This window comes from Rhamphochromis sp. 'chilingali', assembly GCF_963969265.1.
Source record: "Rhamphochromis sp. 'chilingali' genome assembly, chromosome: 6".
NCBI classification, from domain to species: Eukaryota; Metazoa; Chordata; class Actinopteri; order Cichliformes; family Cichlidae; genus Rhamphochromis; species Rhamphochromis sp. 'chilingali'.
In genome coordinates this window covers 27,299,589-27,312,637 of record NC_137933.1, presented here as the reverse complement: position 1 = coordinate 27,312,637, position 13,049 = coordinate 27,299,589, and the positions used below count along the sequence as shown (strand labels likewise).

Below are 13,049 nucleotides of genomic sequence, written 5' to 3'. Positions count from 1 at the left end.
TTTTCACAAAATACATGCGTTGTTATGGTTGCTATGCTCTTGGCTTCCAGTGTGACACTGAAGCTTTTGCAGCCTTCTCTTCATGTCCGAACAACTGTTTGCTACTTCCTCAATTTTCACTCAACTTCCACAAATTATACATCAAAACATAGGTATTTTTGCTGGCTTTCAGAAAATGTCACTATCATTGTTGTGGGATTTATAGAATTTTGGCAAATCTCCTCAGACCAACACAAGGTCTCAAAACTCTGCATAGAAAGTCAATGGAGAGCTTGTTCAAAATCATCGCTGGATTTCTGTAATGAGAGGCATATTCGAATCGTCATATCTCCTTAACGAAGCAAAGTTAAGACATGAGGCTTGTCCCGGTATATCTTCAGACACTCCTGACGCTCACAATTCAAGAATTTCTTTCTCACCTATTACCGTTCTGAAATGAGTTGGACTTGTTTGAGGGTAGGAAATTCGTCCTTCGCTCAGATTTCTTCAGATTTCAAACTGTGGAAATGAACCACTTTTTTCTCTCGTCATAACTTTTTGTTGGATTTCCACAGAGACCTGAAAATTTCCATGATTGTTCACCAAAGCCTGCTGTCTCTTACGGTGAAAGAATGATATCGATACTCCAAATAGATTTCGAGTTAGAAAGCGTTGTTTGAGGGCAAGTCAAGGCAGTTTTTGCTTCGCTCTACTCAGTTATGGTGCATTACAAGTCAAATATCTTTAATAATTCATATTTTAATGATAAATTGTAAACACTGGAAGATTCCCCCATCTCTTCTGAACAAAACGGTGTAAGAATGACGGCTCTAGCCCCTACGGTTAGGAAATTATGGTCATTTGTTTGAGGGGAGTCATCACTATGAGAAATAGGCTGCAATAATCCTGTGCCTCTCTGTGCTGCGTGTGTAAAAAGAGGCACATGTTTTGGCGGGAAAAAGTACACAGGCTCTCTGATTGGTGGATTCAAATTCAGCAGCTCCCAGGCTGACCTAGAAACTTACTTCTCTCTCCCTGTGCATTTTTTTGCTGATTTTTTCATTTAACAAGTATATTTGAGGGACCCTCAGCATGTTCAGCATTTTTTCAGCTGTCCATTTTGCTTTTCCAATTTTTCTGTTTAACTGATTACTATTGTGCTAAATCATACTATTTCTGCTATTTTATAAGATTTGTGCCTAATATAGTATTTCTGCTAAATTACAGTATTTCTGCTTTTTATACTATTTGTGCTAAAACATAGTATTTCTACTAAATGTAGTATTTATGCTTAATCATACTATTTCTGCTTTTTATGGGATTTGTGCCTAATATAGTATTTCTGCTTTTTATAGGATTTTTGCTCAAACATAATATTTCTACTAAATGTAGTGTTTATGCTTAATCATCCTATTTCTGCTTTTTATAGGATTTGTGCTTAATATAGTATTTCTGCTAAATTATAGTATTTCTGCTTTTTATAGTATTTGTGCTAAAACATAGTATTTCTACTAAATGTAGTATTTATGCTTAATCATAGTATTTCTATATATTTCTGCCAGGTCCCCAGGCAGCCAATCCTCTGTGAGGGCTGAGAAATTCAAATTTTCAAATCAGGGCCTGCACGGCTTCCCAGCCAATCATATATGTGTCCTGAGGCATTCAAATTTGCATATTGGGGCCTTCATGGCTTCTAAGCCAGCCAATCATATCTGAGGGCTGAGGAATTCAAATCCACAAATCAGGGCCTGCACAGCTTCCCAGCCAGCCAATCATATATGTGGTCTCAGGCATTCATATTTGCATATTGGGGAATTCGTGGCTTCTAAGTCAACAAGTCATCCATGTCATATATCTCTAAAAATTCACATTTTAATGATAAATTGTTAACACTGGAAGATTCCCCCATCTCTTCTGAACAAAACAGTGTAAGAATGACCGCTCTAGCCCCTACGGTTAGGAAATTATGGTCATTTGTTTGAGGGGAGTCCTCACTATGAGAAATAGGCTGCAATAATCCTGTGCCTCTCTGTGCTGCGTGTGTAAAAAGAGGCACATGTTTTGGCGGGAAAAAGTACACAGGCTCTCTGATTGGTGGATTCAAATTCAGCAGCTCCCAGGCTGACCTAGAAACTTACTTCTCTCTCCCTGTGCATTTTTTTGCTGATTTTTTCATTTAACAAGTATATTTGAGGGACCCTCAGCATGTTCAGCATTTTTTCAGCTGTCCATTTTGCTTTTCCAATTTTTCTGTTTAACTTATTACTATTGTGCTAAATAATACTATTTCTGCTATTTTATAAGATTTGTGCCTAATATAGTATTTCTGCTAAATTACAATATTTCTGCTTTTTATACTATTTGTGCTAAAACATAGTATTTCTACTAAATGTAGTATTTATGCTTAATCATACTATTTCTGCTTTTTATGGGATTTGTGCCTAATATAGTATTTCTGCTTTTTATAGGATTTTTGCTCAAACATAGTATTTCTACTAAATGTAGTGTTTATGCTTAATCATCCTATTTCTGCTTTTTATAGGATTTGTGCTTAATATAGTATTTCTGCTAAATTATAGTATTTCTGCTTTTTATAGTATTTGTGCTAAAACATAGTATTTCTACTAAATGTAGTATTTATGCTTAATCATAGTATTTCTATATATTTCTGCCAGGTCCCCAGGCAGCCAATCCTCTGTGAGGACTGAGAAATTCAAATTTTCAAATCAGGGCCTGCACGGCTTCCCAGCCAATCATATATGTGTCCTGAGGCATTCAAATTTGCATATTGGGGCCTTCATGGCTTCTAAGCCAGCCAATCATATCTGAGGGCTGAGGAATTCAAATCCACAAATCAGGGCCTGCACAGCTTCCCAGCCAGCCAATCATGTATGTGGGCTCCAGGTATTCAAATTTGCATATTGGGGAATTCGTGGCTTCTAAGTAAACAAGTCATCCATGTCATATATCTCTAAAAATTCATATTTTAATGATAAATTGTCAACACTTGAAGATTCCCCCATCTCTTCTGAACAAAACGGTGTAAGAATGACCGCTCTAGCCCCTATGGTTAGGAAATTATGGTCATTTGTTTGAGGGGAATCCTCACTATGTGAAATAAACTGAAAGAAGCAGATCTATGTCTCTGTGCTGCGTGTGTAAAAAGATGCACCTGTTTTGGCGGGAAAACGTAAACAGCCTCTCTGATTGGTGGATTCAAATTCAGCAGCTCCCAGGCTGACCTAGAAACTTAGTCCTCTCTCCCTGTGTGTGTGTGTGTGTGTGTGTGTGTGTGTGTGTGTGTGTGTGTGTGTGTGTGTGTGTGTGTGTGTGTGTGTGTTTAGTGGGAGAGAGAGGACCCTGCCCTTATTTGACAGCATGTCATTGTAGGATTTAAATTGAACATAGTTAGACTGGTTGACTGGATTAGAGCCTGTGTTTGTGTGTCCCTCTGTGCATTTGTGTTTCAATAAGTTATTACTATTCTGCTAAATCATAGTATTTCTGGTACTTTTCGGTACTTGTGCTAAATACAGTATTTCTGCTAAATCATACCATTTCTGCTTTTTATAGGATTTGTGCTTAATATAGTATTTCTGCTAAATTATAGTATTTCTGCCAAATTATAATATTTGTGCTAAAACATAGTCTCAATTTAAAATTACAATATTCATAGTTCATCACAGTGTCTCTGGTAAATCACAATATTTCTGCTCTGTTGTACTATTTTTCTAAATCATAGTGTTTCTGTAATGTTTAAGTATTTTTGGCTAAATATATTCTTTCTGTTATCTTATACTATTTCTCCTAAATTCTTGTATTTTTGAGAAGTTATCATGTTTCTGGTAAGTTACAATATTTCTGCTAAATTCTGCTATGCTATTGTATTTCTGCCAAGTATTATGTTTCCTCTAAGATATTGCAGTTCTGCTAAGTTATTCCATTTTAGCAAACTTCTTTTGCTTCTGCAAAGTTTTTACAATTTCTGCAACTTTTCAGCTTTTTCAGCTACTTTTTGCATACAGCTTCAGCTTTAAGCATCCACACTGCATTTTCGCAGGAAATGCAAATTTTTCTAGTTATTATTATTCCGGGTGTTTCCGTACACTTTTCGCCGTAGAACTACTTCCACAATTTTCAGCCGATTTTCACTGTTCAAATTTTAAACTATTCTGCTATTTTTGCTCTTTCCGGCTATGACTTTTGGTATTTTTAACTATTATACTTTTTAAAATATTAAGCTTTTTTCCTTTAATTTGTCCCATTGAAATGAATGGGAAACTTCAGCAATTCTGTTAAAATTTGCTTGTTTTTGAAACTTAACTACTTCCTCATACTTTCACCTAGAACAACCATTCAAATTTTAAAATGTTCACAAATTATTGGGCTATTCAGGTATGATTCAGCTTTTTCAAATCTTTTACTGTTTTACTTTTATGCCTCTTAAAGTTTTGAGTTGCAAAATTGTGATTTTTCACAAAATACATGTGTTGTTATGGTTGCTATGCTCTTGGCTTCCAGTGTGCCACTGAAGGTTTTGCAATTTTCACTTCATGTCCGAACAACTTCCTGCTACTTGCTCAATTTTCACTCAACTTCCACAAATTATACATCAAAACGTAGGTATTTTTGCTGGCTTTCAGAAAATGTCACCATCATTGTTGTGGGATTTATAGAATTTTGGCAAATCTCCTCAGACTAACACAAGGTCAGAAAACTCTCCATATAAAGTCAATGGAGAGTTTGTTCAAAATCACCGCTGCATTTCTGTAATGAGAGGCATATTCGAATCGTCATATCTCCTTAACGAAGCAAAGTTAAGACATGAGGCTTGTCCCGGTATATCTTCAGACACTCGTGACGCTCACAATTCAAGAATTTCTTTCTCACCTATTACCGTTCTGAAATGAGTTGGACTTGTTTGAGGGTAGGAAATTTGTCCTTCGCTCAGATTTCTTCAGATTTCAAACTGTGGAAATGAACCACTTTTTTCTCTCGTCATAACTTTTTGTTGGATTTCCACAGAGACCTGAAAATTTCCATGATTGTTCACCAAAGCCTGCTGTCTCTTACGGTGAAAGAATGATATCGATACTCCAAATAGATTTAGAGTTAGAAAGCGTTGTTTGAGGGCAAGTCAAGGCAGTTTTTGCTTCGCTCTGCTCAGTTATGGTGCATTAGAAGTCAAATATCTTTAATAATTCATATTTTAATGATAAATTGTTAACACTGGAAGATTCCCCCATCTCTTCTGAACAAAACGGTGTAAGAATGACCGCTCTAGCCCCTACGGTTAGGAAATTATGGTCATTTGTTTGAGGGGAGTCCTCACTATGAGAAATAGGCTGCAATAATCCTGTGCCTCTCTGTCCTGCGTGTGTAAAAAGATGCACCTGTTTTGGCGGGAAAACGTAAACAGCCACTCTGATTGGTGGATTTAAATTCGGCAGCTCTCTCCCTCTGTGTCTGTGTGTGTGTGTGTGTGTGTGTGTGTGTGTGTGTGTGTGTGCGTGTGTGTGTGTGTGTGTGTGTGTGTGTTTAGTGGGAGAGAGAGGACCCTGCCCTTATTTGGCAGCATGTCATTGTAGGATTTAAATTGAATATAGTTAGACTGGTTGACTGGATTAGAGCCTGTGTTTGTGTGTCCTTCTGTGCATTTGTGTTTCAATATGCCTCCATATTTGTAATTTTGTAAGTTATTACTATTCGGCTAAATCATAGTATTTCTGGTACTTTTCGGTACTTGTGCTAAATACAGTATTTCTGCTAAATCATACTATTTCTGCTTTTCATAAGATTTGTGCCTAATATAGTATTTCTGCTAAATTATAGTATTTGTTCTTTTTATAGGATTTGTGCCTAACATAGTATTTCTGCTAAATTATAGTATTTCTGCTTTTTATACTATTTGTGCCTAATATAGTATTTCTGCTTTTTATAGGATTTGTGCCTAATATAGTATTTCTGCTTTTTATAGGATTTGTACCTAATATAGTATTTCTGCTAAATTATAGTATTTCTGCTTTTTATAGTATTTGTGCTAAAACATAGTATTTCTACTAAATGTAGTATTTATGCTTAATCATAGTATTTCTATATATTTCTGCCAGGTCCCCAGGCAGCCAATCCTCTGTGAGGACTGAGACATTCAAATTTTCAAATCAGGGCCTGCACGGCTTCCCAGCCAATCATATATGTGTCCTGAGGCATTCAAATTTGCATATTGGGGCCTTCATGGCTTCTAAGCCAGCCAATCATATCAGGGCTGAGGAATTCAAATCCACAAATCAGGGCCTGCACGGCTTCCCAGCCAGCCAATCATATATGTGGCCTCAGCCATTCAAATTTGCATATTGGGGAATTCGTGGCTTCTAAGTCAATAAGTCATCCATGTCATATATCTCTAAAAATTCATATTTTAATGATAAATTGTCAACACTTGAAGATTCCCCAATCACTTCTGAACAAAACGGTGTAAGAATGACCGCTCTAGCCCCTACAGTTAGGAAATTATGGTCATTTGTTTGAGGGGAGTCCTCACTATGAGAAATAGGCTGCAATAATCCTGTGCCTCTCTGTGCTGCGTGTGTAAAAAGATGCACATGTTTTGGCGGGAAAAAGTACACAGGCTCTCTGATTGGTGGATTCAAATTCAGCAGCTCCCAGGCTGACCTAGAAACTTACTTCTCTCTCCCTGTGCATTTTTTTGCTGATTTTTTCATTTAACAAGTATATTTGAGGGACCCTCAGCATGTTCAGCATTTTTTCAGCTGTCCATTTTGCTTTTCCAATTTTTCTGTTTAACTTATTACTATTGTGCTAAATCATACTATTTCTGCTATTTTATAAGATTTGTGCCTAATATAGTATTTCTGCTAAATTACAGTATTTCTGCTTTTTATACTATTTGTGCTAAAACATAGTATTTCTACTAAATGTAGTATTTATGCTTAATCATACTATTTCTGCTTTTTATGGGATTTGTGCCTAATATAGTATTTCTGCTTTTTATAGGATTTTTGCTCAAACATAGTATTTCTACTAAATGTAGTGTTTATGCTTAATCATCCTATTTCTGCTTTTTATAGGATTTGTGCTTAATATAGTATTTCTGCTAAATTATAGTATTTCTGCTTTTTATAGTATTTGTGCTAAAACATAGTATTTCTACTAAATGTAGTATTTATGCTTAATCATAGTATTTCTATATATTTCTGCCAGGTCCCCAGGCAGCCAATCCTCTGTGAGGACTTAGACATTCAAATTTTCAAATCAGGGCCTGCACGGTTTCCCAGCCAATCATATATGTGTCCTGAGGCATTCAAATTTGCATATTGGGGCCTTCATGGCTTCTAAGCCAGCCAATCATATCTGAGGGCTGAGGAATTCAAATCCACAAATCAGGGCCTGCACGGCTTCCCAGGCAGCCAATCATATATGTGGCCTCAGCCATTCAAATTTGCATATTGGGGAATTCGTGGCTTCTAAGTCAACAAGTCATCCATGTCGTATATCTCTAAAAATTCACATTTTAATGATAAATTGTTAACACTGGAAGATTCCCCCATCTCTTCTGAACAAAACGGTTTAAGAATGACCGTTCTAGCCCCTACGGTTAGGAAATTATGGTCATTTGTTTGTGGGGAGTCCTCACTATGAGAAATAGGCTGCAATAATCCTGTGCCTCTCTGTGCTGCGTGTGTAAAAAGATGCACCTGTTTTGGCGGGAAAACGTAAACAGCCACTCTGATTGGTGGATTTAAATTCGGCAGCTCTCTCCCTCTGTGTCTGTGTGTGTGTGTGTGTGTGTGTGTGTGTGTGTGTGTGTGTGTGTGTGTGTGTGTGTGTGTTTAGTGGGAGAGAGAGGACCCTGCCCTTATTTGGCAGCATGTCATTGTAGGATTTAAATTGAATATAGTTAGACTGGTTGACTGGATTAGAGCCTGTGTTTGTGTGTCCCTCTGTGCATTTGTGTTTCAATATGCCTCCATATTTGTAATTTTGTAAGTTATTACTATTCTGCTAAATCATAGTATTTCTGGTACTTTTCGGTACTTGTGCTAAATACAGTATTTCTGCTAAATCATACTATTTCTGCTTTTCATAAGATTTGTGCATAATATAGTATTTCTGCTAAATTATAGTATTTATTCTTTTTATAAGATTTGTGCCTAACATAGTATTTCTGCTAAATTATAGTATTTCTGCTTTTTATACTATTTGTGCCTAATATAGTATTTCTGCTTTTTATAGGATTTGTGCCTAATACAGTATTTCTGCTTTTTATAGGATTTGTACCTAATATAGTATTTCTGCTTTTTATAGGATTTGTGCTTAATATAGTATTTCTGCTAAATTATAGTATTTCTGCTTTTTATAGTATTTGTGCTAAAACATAGTATTTCTACTAAATGTAGTATTTATGCTTAATCATAGTATTTCTATATATATATCTGCCAGGTCCCCAGGCAGCCAATCCTCTCTGAGGACTGAGACATTCAAATTTTCAAATCAGGGCCTGCACGGCTTCCCAGCCAATCATATATGTGTCCTGAGGCATTCAAATTTGCATATTGGGGCCTTCATGGCTTCTAAGCCAGCCAATCATATCAGGGCTGAGGAATTCAAATCCACAAATCAGGGCCTGCATGGCTTCCCAGCCAGCCAATCATATATGTGGCCTCAGCCATTCAAATTTGCATATTGGGGAATTCGTGGCTTCTAAGTCAATAAGTCATCCATGTCGTATATCTCTAAAAATTCATATTTGAATGATAAATTGTCAACACTTGAAGATTCCCCAATCACTTCTGAACAAAACGGTGTAAGAATGACCGCTCTAGCCCCTACAGTTAGGAAATTATGGTCATTTGTTTGAGGGGAGTCCTCACTATGAGAAATAGACTGCAATAATCCTGTGCCTCTCTGTGCTGCGTGTGTAAAAAGATGCACCTGTTTTGGCGGGAAAACGTAAACAGCCACTCTGATTGGTGGATTTAAATTCGGCAGCTCTCTCCCTCTGTGTGTGTGTGTGTGTGTGTGTGTGTGTGTGTGTGTGTGTGTGTGTGTGTGTGTTTAGTGGGAGAGAGAGGACCCTGCCCTTATTTGGCAGCATGTCATTGTAGGATTTAAATTGAATATAGTTAGACTGGTTGACTGAATTGGATCTTGTGTGTGTGTCTCTCTGTGCATGTGTGTTTCCTCATGTGTACATATTTGTAATTGTGTGGCTGTCATAAATTTTTTTTCAGATGTCATTTAACAAGTATATTTGAGGGACCCTCAGCATGTTCAGCATTTTTTCAGCTGTCCATTTTGCTTTTCCAATTTTTCTGTTTAACTTATTACTATTGTGCTAAATCATACTATTTCTGCTATTTTATAAGATTTGTGCTTAATATACTATTTCTGCTTTTATAGGATTTGTGCTTAATATAGTATTTCTGCTTTTTATAAGATTTGTGCTTAATATAGTATTTCTGCTAAATGTAGTATTTATGCTTAATCATATTATTTCTGCTTTTCATAGGATTTGTGCTTAATATAGTATTTCTGCTAAATTTAGTATTTCTGATTAATTATAGTTTTTCTACTAAATCATAGTACAGTATTTCTGCTTTTTATGGGATTTGTGCTAAAACAAAGTATTTCTACTAAATGTAGTATTTATGCTTAATCATACCATTTCTGCTTTTTATAGGATTTGTGCTTAATATAGTATTTCTGCTAAATTATAGTATTTCTGCCAAATTATAATATTTGTGCTAAAACATAGTCTTAATTTTAAATTACAATATTCATAGTTCATCACAGTGTCTCTGGTAAATCACAATATTTCTGCTCTGTTGTACTATTTTTCTAAATCATAGTGTTTCTGTAATGTTTAAGTATTTTTGGCTAAATATATTCTTTCTGTTATCTTATACTATTTTCCTAAATTCTTGTATTTTTGAGAAGTTATCATGTTTCTGGTAAGTTACAATATTTCTGCTAAATTCTGCTATGCTATTGTATCTCTGCCAAGTATTATGTTTCCTCTAAGATATTGCAGTTCTGCTAAGTTATTCCATTTTAGCAAACTTCTTTTGCTTCTGCAAAGTTTTTACAATTTCTGCAACTTTTCAGCTTTTTCAGCTACTTTTTGCATACAGCTTCAGCTTTAAGCATCCACACTGCATTTTCGCAGGAAATGCAAATTTTTCTAGTTATTATTATTTTTTGACTATATATGAATGCTTGTGTATAAATACACAAACAATACACATATGCTTTCATGCTTTCAATTGTGTAATTTAAGTGATCTAGGTAGCTCTGTTTGGAAGTTCAGTTCATGCTAGAAATGTGTTTTGGAGTTTGTATGTGCTTTTGTTAGGTTAGCTGGATTACACAGATGGATTACGTGGCAGAAACACACACGGACGCAGAATGGTTGGTGATGCAAGTTTTATATATACACAAGTAAGGGGGAATATTTACAAGGGAAAGGGGCTATATACAGTGATAAATAAAAATGTGCCAGCAGGAAAACACCGAGGCGATGAGATGGAGCCGAAGCATACAGGTAGGTAGCAGACGCACCGGAGCTACCTGACAACAGGGAACAAAACAGGGTTTATGGCATACCGTTGATAGCCGAACGTTAAACACAAGTGGACGGAGAGAGTTGGAGAGCTTACTTGACCACCCAAACCACAGCCGCTGCGGTGATCGCCGCCTGATGGTACGTAGCACTCCGTCGCGGATCCAGAATAGCCAACACAAAATCCTAGGTAGGCGGGCAGGCGATGGAACAGGCTAAGACAAAGAAAAGTAGGCGAAACGTGGATCCTTTAAAACATACAGCTCCACAGCGTAAAATCAACAGATGCAGCCTGTGCTAACTCGTTACCACTTGTGACAGCGATAATACTCCGACACCAGACGTCCGTGACTCTGCTCCCTAAAAGCGCTCACTGATGACGTCCGATGCGTCGCAGGTGTGTTGGAATGCCATCAAGCCCCGCCTCGCCTACCTATAACCAAAAGGAAAACAAAACCCAAACAACAACAGTACACCTACCCACCACCTCCTAACAGCTTTTTAGAGTTTATACATGTTTTCTCTCTAGGGGCCACTGCATATATTTATATATAAACATATATAAATAAAACCACTTTTTTTTAACATTAGTAATTCCTTTTGTGCATAATTTTATATTATTGTTAATAATAAATTAATTAAAGCAACAAAACAACCTGAAGAGCCGGTTCGGAGCTGAAAGAGCCGGCTCTTTTTAGTGAGCCGAACCGAAAGAGCCGGTTCTCTAAAAAGATCCGGAAATCTCATCACTAGTAGACCTTGAACTGGGAAGTATGAAGTATGCCTCAGGTTAAGTCAGTGGTTCCCAAAATTTTTGCTAAAAATGTTCGCCCCCCCCCCCTTCCGACGTGTGCACGCGCGCACGCACAAACACATCCTCCAACCACACACACACACCCATATTTTGCTCCATTGCGGTTTCTTTCACACCTCAAACATTTAGTAAACAATTAAGCAAATGCAAGTAATCTGCAATAAATTATAGGTAGTAATAAAATAAACTACTAACTCTTTTAGGCTATGTCCACACCTACACGGGTATTTTCGAAAACGCAGCTGTTTTGTCCACATGTAAACGGCGTTTCGAATCACCGAAAACTGAGATTTTTTTAAAACTCCTTTTTTTCGTTTACATGTGGACGAGGAATACAGAGTTCCTCGCAATGTCAAAGGTATGTGCCTTTTTTCACGTCATGCTGTGCAGACGTTATTGTTTACATGAGATTAATTGCAGAATGGCAGAGACAAAATACTGTTAATCTGACTATCTTCAGGTTTTACACGCTTACATATACATGCAGTTACTGTCCCTCCATTTAGAAAGGCAGAGGCGTCACGATGTGATTATTTTACTGTAGTTGTTTTTTTTTTCATGTGTAATAATATACAACATTGCTATCAATGCATTTTTCAAAAAATGCTGCTCTGTGCAAAATGGGTTTAAAAACATAAACAACTGTGGGATACTGTTTGTTGTGATTTGAACCGGGGGACAAATTGTGGCAGGATCAGCCTGATATTATTTGTATCCTGCTGTAACTTTACTGTATAAAGAGCTAGAATCTCCAAAATGTCAGGAGTAGTTAGTCGTCACAACAAGTGTTTGTGAACTAAAAATCAAGAATGTGGGATACTGTTTGTCCCTGATTTGAAGAGCCCAGCGCTGCTCCCGACAAAGGGAAAACCAATTAAGCAGGGGAGACCTACCTCAGCACTTGTGCAGGTGAAACCAAAGGGAAGATATTCTTCACCATACTTTCTAGTCTTTGGCTTAGAATGAAGTTGGTTTGGAAACATATTCAGCAATGCTTCATGTCCTGCTTTGCCCGTGCTAGCAATGTCCAAGCGTTTAGCCCCCCATTTTCATACCACGCCCCCCCCCCCCCCCCTAGGGGGCGGGCCCCACACTTTGGGAAGGTCTGGGTTAAGTTGAGTTTACCAGACATATTGTGGTTTATAACTGTGTCAGACTCAAGACATTGGATATGAAATGTCATCACTTCATGATGCATTGTTACTGGACGCTCGTGTAAAGTTTTTTCATAATAAGTATGTGGTTATTCTTATGGTCAGTGGTTGGACAGACAGACTGCCCAAAAGCATATTGTTTCTTTCCATGACTATCACTGAAGCATAAAAATGTTTAAAGGCCTTTGCTATACATTAAAGCATAGCCTTGGATTATCTTTAGAACATCGGGGTAAACAATGATACGGTAAATCATTCATAGTATAAAAGGTGAAACCATGAACAAAACAACATAAATGACAACTTCCATAAACCTGAGGTACATATGATGCAGGAAAAGAAATTCAAACCTTGTAGTGGCCACGATGAAGAACAGCAGACAGCCGACTGAGTGACTCAGCTTCAAAACAGTTATGGAAGAGACTGTCCATCATAAAACATAATCTGCCTCATTATGGATCTGAAAACATGTCAAACACAGTGTGAAATTACATAAATCACAGAAAAGCCTGTATAGAATGTC

The 13,049-nt window shown here is 37.1% G+C and overlaps 1 long non-coding RNA gene across 1 annotated transcript; it reads right to left on the bottom strand.

Annotated features, from left to right (window-relative positions):
* Positions 1–10,206: 10,206 nt before the first annotated feature.
* LOC308398645 lies at positions 10,207–11,042 on the bottom strand. The gene is made up of 3 exons (XR_013971991.1): positions 10,868–11,042; positions 10,656–10,773; positions 10,207–10,566 (listed from the first exon to the last, which is right to left on the bottom strand). It is a non-coding gene; the product is annotated as an uncharacterized lncRNA (long non-coding RNA).
* Between the last annotated feature and the right edge of the window lie 2,007 nt (positions 11,043–13,049).